Raw genomic sequence first — 12,317 nt, 5'->3', positions numbered from 1 at the left:
AGACCTGCAGTGAGTTCTGACCAATGGAATTCAAGTGGGATGGTAGATGCTGCCTTTGAAGCCACCCCATCAGCTGGCTCATCTCCTCCTGTCTCAGCTCTTTCTCCTTCTGCATCCTGATGCAGGACCACTGCACAACCTCACAAACCTTATGTGGAAAGTAGTGGAACCACCAGATGTTATGGGTATCCTTTAACGGAGAACTTTATACTACTTTGAAATGACAGTTTTATACTTTTCATAAGAACGAAATAAACTTCCATTGTACTAAGCCACTGTGTTTTGGGCTTTGTTGGTTAAATGGTAGGCAATATCCTAACAAATGCACTGGAACACCATTTCTCCATCATGGGAGCAATGGAACTTAGAATTGTAGAGTGAACAAGGTGGATGACAAGGAAAATAATGGGAGCAGGCATTTTATATATACAATTATGGAAAGCACACCAGAGTCTTCTTTCTTTTAATGTAGCTGCTATGCTTCTTTGATCTTACAGTTAGAAATGTGTTCTAGAAGATACTCAGAAGTGATCTTCGAGGTAGATTGACTCTAGGTGGGTAAGGTCTGTGACTACTGTGTTCACTCAGCATGCTGGGGCTCTGAGGCAGAATTAAATAAAAATAATCACCATTACTCCTAGATGGCATCTCTAATGTGCCTAAATTTAGGATAAATGGCTAACTGTAGATACACACACACACACACACACACACACACACAGGCACACTTATGTAGCATGTAAGTTATATAATACAAGATACTTCACTAACCAGAAAATAAACAAAAGAAGCCAAAATGTGACTCATTCCTGGTGGTTCCCGGGATAGCTTTATAGTTATGACCCAGACTGGGTAACCTGTTGTCAGTAATCAGAATGTGGTATTAATTACAAGTACTAAGCTGAGGGATTACCAGCCCCCTGGCCAGGAGCAGAATCTATAATATTTAAACAACAATTTGTGAGTAGTGTAAGTATTAGCTCAAAAATCATTTGTTTTTAGAAAAAGGAAATTAAGAATTGCCTGCCTGTGTTATAATTTTAATGTCGTGATTCCTTTTGCCCAGCTGATGCTGTGTGCTGATGTGGCAGCACCTTGCCTGGGCTGTTGTGACGACTCATTTGTTCCTCAGCAGTTTCAAAGTGGCTAATGAAATTCGGGCAACCTCCCCTCAGAGTTTCTCGGTCCACCGGTTCTTCTAGTTTTTGTTGTTTTGTTTTATTTTGATTTGCTTTTACATTTCCTTACATTTATTATGGATGAATAACAATTAAGATCTTCAAGGACAGAGTGGGAAAAATAAAATTTATTGTTTTCCTAATGTTCAAGGATTTTAAATAAATTGTTTTGGGAACTGTAGAATAAGAATTTTAAAAACCCTATTGTCATTGTTATAATGCTAAAGATAATTTAAACTTGTGCAATAGATAAATATTTAGCACTTTCTAATACATTATTACTGTATCATCATAGATTGATTTCTAGTGTAAATAGAAGGTAATTCTGTTTATGTATGGAACAAATTACTTCCTCTATAATGGTATAAATAATTGTGAGAGAAATTGATTTATAAGAAAGAAGTGTGATCCTAGAATCCAAATATATTAGTGCAAGAATTTACAGGTATTCTAAAATAGTTTCTTTACTCTATAGGTGAAATCTCAAATCTGATTTCAGATTCCTTAGCAGTGTTTCTTGATCTTATCTATCCAAAAATACCTCATTAGTTACCAGCACTTCTTTTCCATTCTAGTCCATTATTGTCACGGAGCATTTCAGGACTATTTTCAAATTTTAATTTAATTTTCTTCCACCAACCATAAAATATCCTTATTGCTATCTCAGTCAATTAATCTTCCTAGCCCCTTCTTATCTCTGTTTATTCTTATAAAACATGTATAGCTGCAACCACACAAATACAACAACAAAAAAATGCGGACATTTATTTTAGCAAAATTTACATATAAATATTGTTAACATAAAATGTGATTTAGACAGAAAAAGACCACCCAATTTTTTATTTGATCCTATTGGCATTATGGATTAGGATTTATAGTGAAATTTACGCTGAATGAAAGTGATTTAAGTTCTGAAAATGTCACATGAAAAAATAATAAGCTATTCATTGAACATGAGTAGGTACTATTGTATATGTATATGTATATGTATACATATGTGTATATAAGCCTGTATGAATATTTGTAGCAACTTGGTTCATAATTACCAGAAAGTAAGATATCCTTCTTACCTTTGTAATATCTGTAGGATATGTGGTTATATTTTCTTTTTCAATCCTGATATTGGTAATTTGTGTTTTCTCCTTTTCTTTTTCTTGTTCTGCCTCACTAAAATTATTGGTTTAATTTATCTTTAAGAAAATCACTTTTAGCTTTGTTTTTCTTTTTATGTTTAACAGCTTTATTGAGATATAATTCATATACCATAAAACTCACCCATTGTAAGTCTACCACTTGTCTTAGTCCACTTGGGCTGCTGTAACAACAATTCCAGAAACTGGCTGGCTCATAAAGAACATAAATTGATTTATTACAGTTCTAGAAGCTGGGAAGTTCAAGACAGAATGAATTAGCAGCCTGTCGTACACCCATACAATGGAATACTTAGTATTCAAAAAGAGAAAGAAAAATACTATCAATTTACACAACAATTTGAATGAATTTTAAATGCATTTTGTTAGGTGAAAGAATCTAAACCCAGAAGGCTACATATGGCATGATTTCATTTGTATTACAATAAGACAAAAATCAAAATGATAGAGGCAGAATATAGTTCAGTGGTTAGTGAGAATAAAGGGATTAATTCTAAAGAAACTGTTTATAGTAAAAACACTGTTCTGTATGATATAATGGTGCCTGATAAAAACTATATTTGTTTGTCAAAACCAATAGAAATGTACATTATAAATTTTACTGCGTACAATTTTTTAAAAAGCAGGATGTCAGTGAATCCAAGAATAAAATGTACTCTGCAAGAAATTAGCCTAAATGCATTCAATATGTCACTTAAGAGGGCATAGAGAAAGGAAGTGACCTAAGTTCCTTTGGAAAACAGTATCTTGAGTGAACACTAGGAAGCTAAGAATAAAAGAAACTGTACAAAAACATTGTACCCTAGTTGGCAAACTTTCTTCCTACAGGGATGTATGTTGCCAATTCTGAAACTATTTTACACATATACTAGAGTTGAAGAAATAAGGAAATAAATCATAAATAACAGGGGCTAGGATTCTCACTTTCAGAAAAAGAAGTTACTGATAAACATCATGGACAAATAAAATCAATCCTATGGTGCTGAATTACCTTTGGAAGTATCAGTATAAGCTCATTTATCTTAATGTATATTTAGATAATACAAAAATAAATACAAATATGAATGTATACCTGGGTTACTATACATAACTTATATCTCTTAGCTCTGTTTGCCAAGAGTGCCTAGAAGCAGTGAGCCCCCAGCAGTGATGAACACACATAGTGCCCGGATTTTGGTTTCTAAACGCCACCCTCCAATGAAAAGAAACAGGAATTTTGGAAGAAGAGCTGATTTTAGGGTTGGGATGATAAATACACGATGAGCTTGTAGTATCTTGTTATGTCAGAAAGTAAGATGTGCTTTGTTGCCACCAAAGAAAGAAAGAAAGAAAAAAGATAGCGGCTTATCTAAAGGACACAGAAGATAACCTAAAAAAATCTCTCAATGTACAAATCTGGAATTTGAATTTGAATAATAATAATAATGGTATTGTTGTAGAGATCTCAAAGAGTGAAATAAATATCCACAAGTTCATATTGCTGTGGTGAAAGACACAATTCTTTACAGGAAAATTCAAATAACATATGAAAATAACTTCCTTCCAAACACCACGAGACGTAGCTTAATTCCTCTTTCCTGGAGTGTGAGTTTGACTTAGTGATTCTCTTTTCAAGGACAGAGTCTGGAAAGTTAGAATAGTAACTTTATGCCAGACAACACCTTAATCAAGTGACCAAGGTGAATGCTGTGTGATAAGTCATGCTGTGTTGGTGTCACATATTCTCACATTTTATGTGATGGAGACACTTCATCTCTATGATGCTCATAAAAACAACCTATAGCTCCAATCTAGCCATGATAAAACTTCGGAGACTCAAATTGAGGGACATTCTACAAAATGCCTGAACCATACTCTTCAAAATTCTCAAGGTTATGTAAACAGGAAGATTGAGAAATTTTCACAGACTGGAAACTAAGGAGACATGATGACTGAATTCAATGCAGTCTCTTAAGTCAGATCCTGGAGAAATAAAAGGATATTAATTAGGAAGCTCATAAAATCTAAAGACGCTGTTTAGGTAATAGTATTATGCCAATGATTTTTTTAAATTTTGCATTAATTTAATAATTTTGGATTACGGTTGTGTAAAATGTTAACATTAGGGGAAGCTAACGGAACATCCCTGGGAACTCTTCATACTATCTTTGCAATTCTTCAGTGAATCTAGCATTATTTAAAAATTTTTTTAAAGTTTAAAATGTCTGAAAAGTATAGTTCTTATATATCAAGTACAACATGTTTATAATTTGAGAAACTTTAAATATATGTCATGGAAATGACCTGAGATGATTATCACCCTGCATGTTCAGGGCTTCAAAGTGAGTTTAGTTTATGCATTAAGTCCTCTAAAGAAAGCAACTATAAATATTAATCAAAACTCTTCTCTGACCTATATCATAATTTAATATAACGTTCTACATTTAGAAGGGAACTTAAATACAATCTTTTCAAATTCCTTGTACAATATTGTAAAGATCTCTTTCAATGCTTACAGACACAGGCATGTGTCATTATCAGACACTCGGTTCAGAAAATCTTTTTATTGAGCTAACACAAATATCAATTTCATTTTTATCCACTATGTCACTCTAAGCTTCTTATTTTGACAGAAAATAAATCAATTAAATAGCTGTAGCACTTGCATGTGCACATCACAAGGGTAAACAATCCCAAGCCTTTTTTGTTTGTTTCAAGAACCCTTGTCACTCTTTAAACAGCATTTAAAAATCTTTATGTATTCCTCACAGTGTCTTACAATTGGAAAGAAATGTATTATACCCATTGCCGTTTGATTGATCAAGATTTAAGAGGAACCAGAGATCTCTTATCTACATATTTTCATTCTGTACCATAACCTAAATTACCATAAGCTCATCACACTATTGAAAAATATTGATGTTGTATACTCAAATTACTTTCACCTATATTTCCTATAAGTATTTTGATCCCACACTTTTGAATTAGTTTTTTCTAGAATGAATAAAGCTTTTTAGTTATTGTCATTATACGATTCATCTTATTGTTTTGCCTTTCAAAATTATTTTGAATAATTACATTCCATTTGTTTCATAATCTTAAAGATAGAATGTTATCAATGCCTTCAGCTGAATCACAGATAATAATAACTGTGGGTGAAGGACAGAATTACAAAATACAACTTGTGCAATTCTCTTCCATGTTAAAGTCTACTGTCTTAGAGTTTACTAAGAATGAACCAGTCTAACAGTGTATGTAGCATACATGCTTCCATTTTGTTCATTAATTTAAGAGAAATAGTATTCAATCCTTTGGTGAAACTCGATATGTCTACCAAATGTGTGTCTGTCTAGTACTGATTACAAGATTATAAAAATATAACTTAAATGTACTTTGTGTTAGAGAATAGATGTTTGTCCCTAGTGATGGAAAATGCTTGTGTGTGTGTGTGTGTGTGTGTGTGTGTGTGTGTGTGTGAATATATTTTAATAACCAAAGCTAGATATTGGGCATGATTGCATCAAAGTGACTGGTATAGATCTATAGAATCTATGCAATCTACTTTCTATCTTTCCAAAGATATAACAACTAATTTTGTCATTTTTAGACTAAAACTTTATTTCACATAATCTATTATTTTTCAAGATCATTGACATTGTTTTAGAAATATATTTTTGTGTCATTATTTTCTTATAAACTTTATAAAACACACTGAAGAGTCTTAGATTATTTTCAAAATGAACATATATGCATCTTAAAGACAATAAAATTTATAAATATTGATGTATAGAAATTAGATTATGTGGATATATCTGTTATATACAATCATTATGTCTGTTATATACAGATTATTGTTATGATCTGAGTTGTCTTGCCAAGTTTATATGTTGAAGACCTAAACCTTAGTATCTCTCAATGAAACTGTATTTGGACATAAGATGTTTAAAGACATAGGTAAGTTAAAATGGAGTAATTAAATGGGGTTAAAATGGGGCTCTAATCCAATATGACTTTTAACAAGAGAAGATTAGGACATAGACACACACAGAGGGAAGATCATATGAAGATACAGAAAGATGATTCCCATGTTCAGGCAAAGGACAGAGGCCTCTGCTTGAATAATAATAATCATCGTCTCAGAGTTCTAGCCTCCGGAATTGTGAGAAAACTAATTTCTTTTGTTAAAGCCACACAATCTGTTGTTTGGGCATAACTTCGTTATGGGCAGCCCTAGTAAACTCATAAATATATAACTAAAGATTATTTAGTTCTCATTTTACAAAGATGGCAATTTTTTTTTCAACTTTTATTTTAGGTTCGGGGTACGTGTGCAAGGTTTGTTACATGGGCATATTGTGTCTCACTGAGGTTTGGTATACAAATGATCCTGTCACCCAGGTAGTGAGGATAGTAACTGATACGCAGTTTTTCAACCATCCCCTCCTCCATGTGAGTGTTTCCCAGTGTCTATCATTCCCATCTGGTTGCCCATGAGTACTCAATGTTTAGCTCCCACTTACAATTGAAAACATGCAGTGTTCGGTTTTCTGTTCCTACTTAAATTCACTTGTGATAATACGCTCCAGCTGCATCCATGTTGTGCAAAGACATGATCTTGTTCCTTTTTATGGCTGCATAATATTTCATGGTGTATATGTACTACATTTTCTTTATCCAGTCCACTGTTAATGGGCATCTAGGTTTATTTCATGTCTTTACTACTGTGAATGCCTTTACTACTATGATGAACATATGCACACAGGTGTCTTTTTGGTAGAATGATTTATTTTCCTTTGGGTACATACCCAGTAATGGGATTGCTGGGTTGAATGGTAGTTCAGTTGTAAGTTCTTTGAGAAATCTCCAAACTACTTTCTGCAGTGGTTGAACTAATTTACATTCCCACCAACAGTGTGTAAGTATTCCCTTTTCTCCACAGCCTCATCAGCACCTGCTGATTTTTGACTTTTTAGTAATAGCCATCCCGACTAGTTGAGGATGGTATCTCATGGTGCTTTTGATTTCAAAGGAGGCAAAAGTTTTGCTGAGAATTACCATGCTATGTCGCATACACATTTTAGTAAAATAGCAAGCACATATGCATACACATAATAGCCTATGGAGGCTGCTCTGTCTACTTCTAATACAAATTTTCAGTTTTGCTTTGATAAGGGTGAGATCACGAGCCACCCAGTGATATCAGGAAAGAGACCCTGCACTGCATCCAGCTGGGTCAGCTCTCCTGCCCCGACTGCTCTCAGTTTGTTCCAGTGGCTCCCTGCTGGAGGTCCCTATTACTAATCAGAGGCATGAGCATTTGAAAGCACTTTCTCAATGTAGCTTTTAACAATGGATTTTTTTATTGGCTTTATTTCCTACATATTTTGCAAAATGCTTGCTATATACTGTATCCTCATTTTACATGATGAAAGTAAGAGAATGATTTTCTTGTTTTCTCTAACCTCTGTATTTTGATTTTGTATTTAACTCTTCCTCATTTTCCCACCTTCATTCTCTGTCTTTATCAATGTTTTAATGCTGCAGTGGTGCAACAATTATTTAATACCACTTTTGTGGAATAATTTTGTGTTTGAAGTCATCAATATCAAGACATATCATTGTGACATCAATGGTCAGTCAAATATTCCTAAGAACTTGACTACCCAACCTTGTGACAACTTTTTGATGACTTCTCCTTTTCAAATATTGCCTAATACTCATAAACATTTTGTTATTTTGTTTATGTCAAAGGTGGACACAAAATAATAAGCATGTCTGCTGTTTTCATTTACAGATTCTTTTCCTTGTAGATGAAAAGAGATGGTTGGTTCCTCAGACTAGCATAAGACTGTCTTCTGATCATCGGCAAATACTAAGCACCAACTTTTTATTACCCTGAGTCACCTTTGAACAGTATCTTGACTATAATCATGAACTAGATGCTATTTCAATGTAAAGCTAAAGTAAAAAACACTTATTTAAAAATCTATAGGTGATGTACTGTGGAGCGCATAATTGTTTAAAGTAGCATAGTAAAAAAGAGCTCTTTTATCTGCTAACGGGTAAAAAATGGGTTGGTGAAGGTTGCTCTAGCATCCCTGGAAACCAGTAGTTCTCAATGCCAGAAACAATGCATTAACTTTTAACGTAAACTATTTTGGAGTCCTTTGAGAACTCTAAGAACTGCTATATAGCCATTGGATTATATATATATATGGCAGTTCTTGGAATTCTCAAAGAGTGTGTGTGTGTGTGTGTGTGTATGTGTATAGCAGTTCTTTGAGAGCTCAAATATATATATAGAATATATATATAACAGTTGGAGTATATATATACTCACATAGAATATATATATTCTATATAGAGAGAATTACATTATCATATGTAAGCATAAGCACATATTATACATAATTACATAAGTTATAGACATGTATACATATAATTACATATTCTATAAAGTTATATATTATATTATAATATATAAAACTTTCATTAGAATCGTTACTATAACTTACCTGAACAAATATGACATGTGTGACTGAAAACGATTCACCTCCATGGCAAATGTGGCACACATGATGGACAGGGAGAGAATAGAGCTCCACTGTCTCTCACCTGTGATCTATCCTGCCTCTTTGTAATCTTGACATTAACCTTACTTGCTAAATTGGGGGAAAACAACAAATGGCACTTTGGTTATCCTCTCTTTGGGAGTCTTCCACCTAAAAAGGAGGCTTCAAATATCAATTGGCTGATATACTCTAATGGCTGCTATTTCCTAAGCAGATGCCACTGAATTTCATATAATTACCCTGACTCTACTATCCATAATGATTTTTAAGCCACTGATTCTGAGCTATCCATTTTGATTTTGATGGAAGTGAGCTCATCTTGAAAGGGATGTTGACAAGCAATGGAATAGGAGAGCTCTTTTATCCACATATACTAAATAAATCACTGGAGTTGAACTTGAGCTGAACTCTAACGAATGTTCATCTGATTCTGAAATGAACTATATTGAATCATGATGCCACAGAATCACAACTTCTACAAGAATCTCAGCTCTCTGACGTCAGTGTGTTGTCCCACAGCCCTAGGCACCTGCTGAGGTAGGCTTGGGAAGGAGGACTAGTGCAGAATCACGGACCCATTTCACCCACTACATGAAGTCATCCCAATGAGAATAACATTCCTGAAAGGAACCCTCTTGGATGTATCTGAGCCAGGCACTGGAATGATGCTTTGAATAATTATGATAATGCTATCTTTTTTTCTAAAAGAGTTGTTTCTAATCTTTTTTGTATTTAAGTTAGTAAACATACAATTTATATCTGGGTTTTCTATTCTTTTAGATATTAAATTCATTGGTGGCAGAAACCATACTATTTCAAAGAAAAAGTGCCCCCCGAGGCAAGGCTCTTGTGGCGGAAGAGTTGTTGGGCATTGTAGTTGGGTTCTTCCTGCGAGCCACGGTTGCATGCTGAAATATGTAGACAAAACTCAAATGTCTGTCAAGCATGCTCATAATTATATTTTAAGGTATAGTTCTGAGGTTTTCATATCACATTTTTAGGGCTGCCTATTAATCCTTCTGCTTCATAATGCTACTGAAACAGTTTGTATCTTACAATTTTAGTTTGAATAGTTAGGCTTTAAAATTTTCTTTTAACTCTGCAACAAAAAACCCTTTTGCCATTGTGTAGAAAAATACAATCTAGTCAGGTGATAGCTGTATCAGTTTATAAATCTTAACAGAACACCCAGGAATACCATATTCAAAGAAGGGCCTCTGCATGTCTCCCTTGCATCACATTCTGTTTAAGTGAGGCAATGGACAAAACTTCCTTTCAACTCCCTGCAACATTAGCCCTGGCCACTCTGGGCCATTTGGAAGAACCTTCTTTTCTCCCCACTGATTAGTGCCTATTATGGTTTTCTGGACAAGAGCAACTTTGTTTATACTACTCAAATTGTTGCCTTCGTACAAATCTCCACCCCTTTACCCAGGTCCTCAGCCTGCCCATGTGGCTTCACACAGAGGGCTGTCTCACCCTGCCCTGCTCTTCCCCACACCCACCCAGCTGCAAGAAAGACATGAACTCACCCTCCACTCCCTTTCCGAGTTCAGGCAGCCGAATCCTTACGCTGTCCTGGTGCCTCCTCAGTGTTTTCTAAGAGCACAACTACAAACACCCATCAAACTCACCAACGTCAGGGCATTCCAGACAAAAAGATAAAACCTGTTGCAGATTTTTTCATTCTGGGTATTACAGTCTTATATAAAATTCAAGGTTAATGTTTGAAAATTTGTTTGAACCAAAACAAAAATAGAAAATTTAAAAAAAAATTTTAAATAGATACTCAGTTGTACTACTTTTTTCAGCTTTAAGAACCCAAGTATGGCCCAATGAAAGGTAATTAACATAAGTTTGAGATGAGTTTTAGGGAAAAACATCCCCTCGCATTTAGGGAACATGTGCGCTGACTGGGTATTTGGTTATGCTGAGGAATTATTGTTATACTTTTAGAAATGATAATGATATAACAGTAATGTTCAGCAAAAAGAATCTCTTTTAGATACACATAATGTAATGCCTACAGAAAACTAGAATTACATGTGCAGAGTTGTAGAGTTTGATGCAAGATAATCAAAGAATGGGAATAGGACCAGGATTTAGACAAAACTGAACAGGACAATATGTGGTTAAATTTTTCCAAATGTAAATAGATTTTTAAAATTTCAAAATTTCTCTTAAATATGACCAGCCAAAGAGAGTATTAGAAGGAAAAATTACAGGCTTATTTCATGGATGAACTAAAACTTTTGTAATCTAATCGATTAAATGTAAACTAATAGCAAACATTATTAATCAATGTGTAAAAAGCTTAATATGTCATCCATTATCTCTATTTTATGATTCTAGGTTTCTATTTGTTTCTACAGATAAAATCCTCCCACCCCTTCTTCTATGTGATGATTTGACCTGAAGTTAACTTTCTAACTCTGCTCCCTGGTAAATTGATATAGTGGTATGTCAGATACGCAGCTAGGCCACATGACTCCTAGTCAATATCACCCTTGAGCAGTAGATTGAACCTGGACAGGGAGAACCATGATAGCAGCTGTGTCCCTGGGCCTCGCTGAGGGCAATGACTCTTGGAACTGGCTGATCCCTTCTGGGAACACTGGTAATTATACCTATGAACCTATAAGCCTGTGCACAAGAGCTACTGGCACTTTGGGGAATGAGAGTTTTAGTCAAGGTGACTCCCACATCTCTTTTCCCCATCTGAATCTCATTTTCTTGGCCCTAAACTATACTGTTCTGTGTACTATGCAAGATCTTCTCATAACAACTATGGCTTCTATTTTATTTGGCTTAAGAAAACAGAGCATGTTGGACTTATAAATTATATGTGTGCATTTTTTTTTTTTTTTTTTGTGAATGCAGTGCCCCACTACCACAAATTATGCAGTCAAGTTTCCCATATTTAGGGACATCGCAGGGGTCAGCACATCCGGAGTGCAATGGATAAGCCTTGCCCTGGGAAAACCACCTTCGTGATCATGGTTATCTCCCCTGCCAGGTAAGTATGCTTCACCATTTTCTTAATTTAGGAAAAATATTGTTCTACCATGATGTTTATTCTTGAGCTTTTTAAGTGAATGTCATAAATTATCTTATATTGTACCTTTGAATGAATGAATTTCCAAAATAGTTCATTTCATAAATCAGATAAAAAATCTTTGAACTAATTTTGAAATTAACTGAGCTTATTTTCTGTTTGAAGCAACTGATGACACTAATTTACACCTGGCAGCATTTAACTATTAGCAAAAGTTTTCTCTTATAACAGAATGAAGATAACACAGAAAGTGACAACGTCAAGTCAGACCTGTAGGACTCAGAGATTTTACTCAATAGCAACGTTTACTAATTCAAGGAAAAAGATAACTGTAAGACACAGGTGAAGCTCTGTGACCCACTCAGGTTCTCACTTTGCTTCT

At 34.5% G+C, this 12,317-nt stretch overlaps 1 non-coding gene across 1 annotated transcript; it reads right to left on the bottom strand.

Moving 5' to 3' along the window:
* Window positions 1–11,747: 11,747 nt before the first annotated feature.
* On the bottom strand, window positions 11,748–11,904 carry LOC129041885 (U1 spliceosomal RNA). The gene has a single exon (XR_008504000.1). It is a non-coding gene; the product is annotated as a U1 spliceosomal RNA (small nuclear RNA).
* Between the last annotated feature and the right edge of the window lie 413 nt (window positions 11,905–12,317).

Source organism: Pongo pygmaeus, chromosome 6 (genome assembly GCF_028885625.2).
Source record: "Pongo pygmaeus isolate AG05252 chromosome 6, NHGRI_mPonPyg2-v2.0_pri, whole genome shotgun sequence".
Taxonomy (NCBI): Eukaryota; Metazoa; Chordata; class Mammalia; order Primates; family Hominidae; genus Pongo; species Pongo pygmaeus.
Note: the sequence above shows the minus strand (reverse complement) of the source record. Positions and strands in the feature narration are given on the sequence as shown.